Genomic DNA, 7,609 nt, shown 5'->3' with positions numbered 1-7,609 from the left:
TAGAAGAAACGGAGTCTGAAAAAAGAAAAAAAAAGAAACATGAAAGGGGAAAGGGGGGGGGGTGATGGGGAAAAGGGGGAAAAGGAAAAAAATATAAAACTTTAACGAAAACAAGAGCTGCTTCGGAGAGTTTAGGCCCTACTCCGAAACAACTACCAAAAAAAAAAAAAAAAAAAAAAAAAAAAGGTTGCGACGCGAAACATGGTGCATCGATCTTGTTACATGTACTTAGATTTCATGCAGTTTCATGCACCTTTCTCAAGAGAAATTAAGTTTTTGTAATAAATCCTGTTATCTGAACTTATGTGAAGTAAATTTCGTCTAGTTTTCAGATATCCTATTGCGATCCCATCTGCATAGTCACTTATGCCGGTATATTGCATGACACAGGGAAGTGCAATGGGAGATCCGTGCCAGGGCTCGGCTGTCGCCGACTCAGCGAGTGATTGAGTGGGTGAAAGTGCAACATTACTGAGCGCAAAAAACCCTCTTGATTTGATATCTTTGTCGATGGATATTTCTTTTCATTTTATAATGCAATGTAATTTGAAACATGTTTTGGTAGACCAAGTCAGAACTGTCACATTTCAATCCAACAGCAGTATTGTATTTCATGTATTCATAGGAATAATGATTGATGTTCTAATTGTGACGCTATAAAGTATCTCAGAAGATTTCTCAAATTCTGAAAAAAACCCTGGTCCCCCTGTAATGCTGTGAGATGAGGTTTGTGTCTAAAATGACATCACACTTATACTCATGAATATGCAAATTTGCATAAGCATACAAACCAAAAAGTACCCTTAAAATGGCAAATGAAAATGGAAAACAAGGTTAGTGGGACATAAAGATACATATTCAAGGATTGAATCAAAAGAAATTAATATACAGACAAATACAGTCAGTCACAAAAGCTCGAATACGCTTGTTGTCAAAGGAATAGGTTTTGGTCTTTATTTATCTTTTAAAAGGAAATAAGGCAAGAATGTTCCCAAAGTAGACAAACTTTAATTAAGTTCAACTGATTTAGAATGACTCAACAGAACGCAGAATAAGCTGAAGTAGCGAAGTGATGGTATTAAGAACAATTGAGACGACCTAATGTACATGTGGTATAGATGCTAATTCACATACATGTACATGAATAGGTAGAAAAAACCGGCCCAATTGAACAGCGGATCGTCCACCCACAAGTGACGGTCAGTCATTGAGTCAGTCATTGAGTCAGTCAGTGGATTAAAAACATTCCTCCGTATTAGTCAACTGGGACAAGTGGCATGGGTGGCTTGTGCGTAAAGCGCTCGCCTCTCACCAAGGTGACCACGGTTCGAATCCTGGCCGCGGATCGCATGTGAGTTGTGCATTGGTTCTCTCCTTTGCCACGTGGGTTTTTCTCCGGGCCCTCCGGTTTTCCTCCCTCCGGAAAAATCAAACACTTTCGATCTCAGGCTGTGCTCCGTGGTCATATATGGGTCGATGTGGCCGGCAGTCATAGGCGCCTTTACGTGCCAGCGGCCCGACCACGTTGTAGCCGCGTCCGTCGCAATTCAGCATACCAGCTGCGAGTAAGGATGATTAGCCTCCCAAATTATTTTCATTATTATTATTATTATTATAAAAGGATGTATTAGAGAGGTTCGGCAAACGGGAAAAATTTCACGTATCCGTATACATGTATGTATCCGTATGACGTCACACGTATACGCATACGTTTCGGGAATGTAACATTCAGTTTCAGCATCGCGCAGCCACGTACACGTAGGGCCTACTTTCCTTATAAATTTATTTTTGTTTTATTAATTACCTTCTCTCAGAAGTACGTAGAAAGAGCTTACCACTCCATATTGGGACTTACACTACTTTATCACATGGGCCTTATGATATAGATGTGTTTCTGAAACAAATGACCTGCATTTAAAATTAAGAGATCTTCTGAGGACCCGAAAACATGTCTACAAACAAAAAGCCTCAGGCACCGTCTGGTAGTAGTATACGTGTCTGTATTGAACTCCCACACACAGCTATAGGTATCGTAGTACAGTACTTTGTACATGTGCATAACATCACGCTTCGCTGGCCTCAAGCTGCCATTATTAACGCACAAACGATTATGCATAAACCAGACAACTTTCATGCCTCAACATCTACGAAAATCCCTACATTTTCCGCAACATGTACCCTCAAAATTACTCCCAAAGCAATGTGAGATGTATTAGGCCAAAAAAAAAATTCGGTCTCTGGTCAGACCAAAGTTCCGGAACTGACGCGGCCACGCGGATTTTTTTTTTTTTTTCTTCTTCAAGCCTGGATTGTACAGACAAGGTGGGGTACTATTTTGCTTTTTTGGTGTCCTCATGTACATTGGTGTCCTCCATAATTTGCCGTGGTGCTTTCGATCATTTGCCTTGGTGCAATTTCCCATTCCTTGGTGCTCTTTGGTAAAAAAAAAATGAGGAGGTGCGGAAATAGAGGGCGGTGTTAGAGCTACCGCGGAACATTTTGGAAAAAAAGATCGACGCGCATGATTAAAATCGACGCGCGCGCTGACCAGAGACCGACTTATTTAATTTTTTTTGGCCTTATGCGTCATGTAATTAGAAGTGAGAAGTTTTAGAGACATCATTTTGGCACAAGTTTGGTGTAACATCGACAAACTTTCATACGTATCGCTCCCGTATCCTTACTATAATTCGAGGAATCTCCAAGGGCGGATCCAGGGGGGGGGGGGTGGCCAAAGGGGGCCATGCCCCCCAAAAACGAAACCAATTTTTTTTTATGTGACATCGCAATAAAGGCAGGCAATGAGTACACCACCATCTTTTCCTCAAAAAAACATTGGTTAAAGTTGTCAGAAATTGCCTCAGATCGCACCACAGAGCATCTACAATCCAAAAAGTTTTCGGGGCCCTTAAGCGGGCCCCGAACCCCACGCCGTACTTTTTTTGACCCATTTTTTGGGGGGACCAAATTTTTTTTTTTGGCCTCCCCCAAAATTGTGTTCTGGATCCGCCCTTGGGAATCTCTGCGCGTGTGTGTGTCTGTCTGCCTGTACGTCGATTATCTCCAGAACCGGGCACCGTATGAAGTTGAAAATCGGCGGGTCCATTGCTTGGGACACCGGAATGTGCAGTGTCAAGTTTGAAGTTGTTTGGACGAGCGGTTCTCGAAAAAGCTGCAAAAAAAGCAGTTTTTTTCTGAGGCAAACGTGCCAGTATATAGCCTAGACCACCACGCAATGATGTTCTTTTCAATTGTTTACGTCATGCTCGAGCTTAAGCGCGCGCGCTCAATATGACGCAAACAATGCAAAAAGGACGGGCACGTGCATTGTAGGGAGATACTATAGGCCAGCATGGCTGAATAGCACTGCGTACCATGTTTCCGTATGTACACGTCCGTGGTGGCTGCGCGGGCACATTATTATTGCAGTCGACTGAGCGACCATTGTAGGCGGTCGACTGACTGAGCAACCTTACTGCCGGGCGATACCATTGTCCAGTAGGGGTGAATATCTGCGCTACTTTTTGCAGCTTTTTCGAGAACCACTCGCCATTGTGCAGTATGTGTGAACACACATACGCGTTTCGCAATTATCTGCGAGGACACTGGAAATATACTTCTGTTTGAGGACATGCCCTTGAGGGCGTTTTATTTGAACAATATAGCATATCTACTGAGAAATTGAACTTAACATCGTTTTTTTTTTAATTGCCGTTTAAGAATTTTATTTTTTCATCGACTTGAATTGAACTATACAACCGAGGATATTTTCAAGAACTGCTATATTTGTGAGGATAGTATACGTGTTCAATAGCTGCACAATAAAAGCAGTTCGACCGAGGACTAACACAAGGCATTTATTACCATATTTCTGAGGACTTCCATGCGATCAACATTGCGAAGACAAACGTAAGCACTATGCAAACAAATATTATTTCAAAGGATTAAAAGTATGTCTAGTAAATGAATAACAGTTCTCATGGTTTTACTCACTGTTTCAGAAGTACACATTGGAAATTCAGTAACGCGTACACCGACAAATAGCCACGTTCACCGAAATCCCAATGTCACCACACTCAAAACTTTGTCAAAATGGTAGAGGTTAAGGTCCGGTGTGTTTTTGGATTCATGCCAACTTGTCAGCATGTTTCAATTTTGTGGAGCGGCTGGTCTTTGTGTTGTGTATTTATGGTGGGGATGGTAATTGCCTTTTAAATTCCATATCAACACTAAAATGTTTTCAAGAACATATTGTCATCTGAATTTCCACGAATTGAAGTGTTTGAAACCATTTGGATTGCAATTACTTGCTTTAAATTAAATTCAGACATTTTCATCATCTTCTAAAAAAGCACAAACATTTCTTTTAGCTTCTTGTCAGTTCTTTTAACTTGTTTAAAAAGTCAAGTTATCCTTCATTGCATGCTTAAACATGACTTTTTTTATGCATTTCATGGCCCAGTGAGATTTCCTTTTAACTGGTGGGGCTACCCTTGTAAATAAAATGAATCAAATAAATGAATACAAAATAAATACTGCTCCAATTTAATGAAATTCTCGCAACATTATTAAAAAGAATCCTTTTTAACGCCGTCCAATTCTTATTTTACATCCAATGGAAATTGCCTAGAGTCATGTCTGCCTATCGTACCAATTCACACTTTCCAAGTACGAACCCTTCACGACTTTGAGAAAGTGACCAAAGCATTATGAGAAGCTGACCATGTCTTTCATAGTACGGCAGATTTGTGATGGAATTGTTCACTTTTATGATAAAGACATGGAATTTGGCACCCAGTCAGAGTACATCTATTTCATGGGAGAGATATTTGGCTATAGAGCCATCGCAGATTTGTACTTTGAAAAAATGTATATAGGATAACAAGCAATTTTCAAAATGGCTACCTTTGCTTTTTATTCTAGCTATATTTTTTCAAAGAACAAATATGCGATGGCCCTATAGCCAAATATTTTTCCCATGATACTCTGAATGTGTGCCAAGTTTCATGCCTTCATCATAAAAGTGAACAATTTCCATTATATTGTGCACCAATCTCCGTGACTTTCATGCAAACAGTAGTCCAAAGCAATCATACTACAGACTCGCGAACCATATAAAAGCAAACAAATCATTTACCATGTTAATTTAAAAAAGAAAAGAAAAAGAGGCTACTGTATATAATATAGATATGTCATGTTGTGGCAAGATGACAACATTTTGGCAAGGAAAAAAAATAGATTTGCCAATATTTCAGTGCTACAAACATTCACCACCAATTCAAATAACAAAATATTGCACATAAAATAGTCTTCAAGACTGCAGCCTCCTGAGTCATGCATGAATTGTGATAGTGTTCATCAAATATTTTCAGTGACTATGAGTACTGCCTAAGTCTGAGCAAATTAGAATAATAACGAAACAATGCAGGGCAATTACATAAAGGTGTGTTTGTTGGAATGAAATTTGCCCTGCCTTGCCTTACAAATGGCATTAACATTCAATTGTTAAATCATTCAAAAATACATTGCAATAGTGACGGCATCATTCCCTTTGGCAATTAACTTGTCAAAATACATCTCCAACATCTACATGTAACAGATCAGAGCCAACTTACATACATGTAGAGGTATTTAAATGGTTATTAAATTGAAAAAAAGTAAAACTGCTGCAAACTGCTTACTGACTGGATGGACCTGAAATATATAAATCTTATAATTAATGTGGCCTGACGTTGCGAACTTAGCAAGTTCTTCTTCAGAGGCTGTTTTAGCCTCTGAAGAAGAACTTGCTAAGTTCGCAACGTCAGGCCACATTAATTTTAAGATTTGGTTATTAAATTGTCAACCCGGATTATATTTATTTTTCTCAGGATGTGCTTGCTCGAACTGCCAGCATTAAAAGCTGCTGTTCGAATATCAACAAACCTATAGCCAAATATCTTTCCCATGATACTCTGAATGTGTGTCAAGTTTCATGCCTTCATCATAAAAATGAACAATTTCCATTATATTGTGCACCAATCTCTGTGACTATCATGCAAACATTACACATGTACTGGTAGTCCAAAGCAATCATACTACAGACTCGCGAACCATATCAAAGCAAACAAATCATTTACCATGTTATATTTATTTTTCTCAGGATGTGCTCGCTCGAACTACCAGCATTAAAAGCTGCTGTTTGAATATCAACAATTAAATGCCATCAACGTCATCTAGCAATGTAAAACACAAATACATTACATTAAAGTACATGTATCTATCCACAAAACTGCTGGATTCCCTTGGCTGTGTCAATTTTGGCACAATGGATTACCACAAAAAATACTCAAATGTTTCTGCTATAAAGTGAACTCTTGCTGAGGACCAGCCAAATGTAAGGCTCACAAAATGATGTTTTACATTGAAGACATTTTCAACGCAAACTTCTTCCATGTTAAGCTGTGTTAAATCATCCAAGTGTACAAATTCAAGCAATTTTACTTTTTAATCAGTGTACTTGCCACGATGTTTCCAACAACATCTTACAGATCAGAGCCCTGTTGCATAGAGTTTTTAAATGGTTATTTGGAGTTCTTTACATGGACGGGACCACACTGGAGATTGTTCATCATCAAAAATCTAAAATTCAAATCAGCTTGTCATATGCAAAACTTTTAACTTGTCAGCATTAACACATGCTGCTTAAACATCAACAATTACAAATCAACTGTATAGGGTGAGTACAAAAAATGTCCCTCTGGATTCGATCCTGTCTCTCACAGAAAATTGTAAAGTTACAAGGCCTTTTTTTCAGCCAACAATTGTTCTGGGTATTGACGTGACGTTTGCTGTAATTTTCAACGATATTCAGTCATGCGTGAATAAGATAAAGATATTTCTTTGTGTAGACGCGGAGGTGCGGAGGCGCGGAGTCGCGGAGTCAGGGAGTCGCGGAGTCAGGGGGCGTTTTCGATTCCCTGTTCATGACCACACTCGGGTGAACCCGACACGAGAACAGCGGTCTCGAACGTAACGAACAGACCCGAGAGGGCGTTCGCTGATCGATTTTTTCACTCCCCGGTTGATGGAGGGTTCCGCGAGGTGCAGCTTGAACAAAATGGCGGACTGTGCAGATTCTCAAGTTGTTTGTGTTTTTTTTTTGCTAATACCCTAATGATTGGAATAAGAATACCATTATAATGCAGGTCTGCAATTTTATCCCCGCATGTCCGGTTTTGCAAAAGTCGTCCTCGTTCATTTGGAATAGCCTAAGTACAAATTCAGACGATTGTCGGCCATTTTGCATTGCTTTATATCGATGCAACACGCACCCGCGCGTTCGTAACAACCAGCTCGAGAACACGTCCTCGTGTTACACGCGTGTTGTCAAGAACAGGGATTCGAAAACGCCCAGGGAGTCGCGCAGTCAGGGAGACGCGGAGGCGCGGAGTCGCGGAGTCGTAGAGACGCGCGCCGCCGATAGAGGGCACAATTCTCGGCGGTATTTTTTAGAGAACGAAGCATATCCATATCCATTGTTAATTTCCTCGCAAAGGAAGGTAGGATGGCAACGAGGCACTGGAGTCGCGGAGACGCGGAGGCGCGGAGTCGCGGAGTCAGGGAGGCG

This window comes from Patiria miniata, unplaced genomic scaffold, assembly GCF_015706575.1.
Source record: "Patiria miniata isolate m_02_andy unplaced genomic scaffold, ASM1570657v1 HiC_scaffold_5, whole genome shotgun sequence".
NCBI lineage: Eukaryota > Metazoa > Echinodermata > Asteroidea > Valvatida > Asterinidae > Patiria > Patiria miniata.
The sequence above is the reverse complement of the archived record's forward strand: the minus strand, read 5'-3'. Positions refer to the sequence as shown.